Below are 334 nucleotides of genomic sequence, written 5' to 3' on the forward strand. Positions count from 1 at the left end.
TATCTGAAAAATGTATAGTTAAATAAATAATAACTAAATACACAATATAAAATATAGAAATATTATATTATACAATTATCGTAATATAAGAAAAAATAAATATAAAATATAAGAAAAAATAAATATTAAGTAAATATAGTATATAAGAAATAAAAATATTACATTAAATATATATCGTAATATAATCATTGATATAAAAGCAACAAAATTTAGAATAAATAAATATACAAAATAAGAAGGATAAACAGTAAATAAATATATAATATAAAAAATGGAAAAATTAAATTAAACATATATCTGAAATATGTATAGTTAAATAAATAATAACTAAATA

Source organism: Brassica oleracea, chromosome C3 (genome assembly GCF_000695525.1).
Source record: "Brassica oleracea var. oleracea cultivar TO1000 chromosome C3, BOL, whole genome shotgun sequence".
Taxonomy (NCBI): domain Eukaryota; kingdom Viridiplantae; phylum Streptophyta; class Magnoliopsida; order Brassicales; family Brassicaceae; genus Brassica; species Brassica oleracea.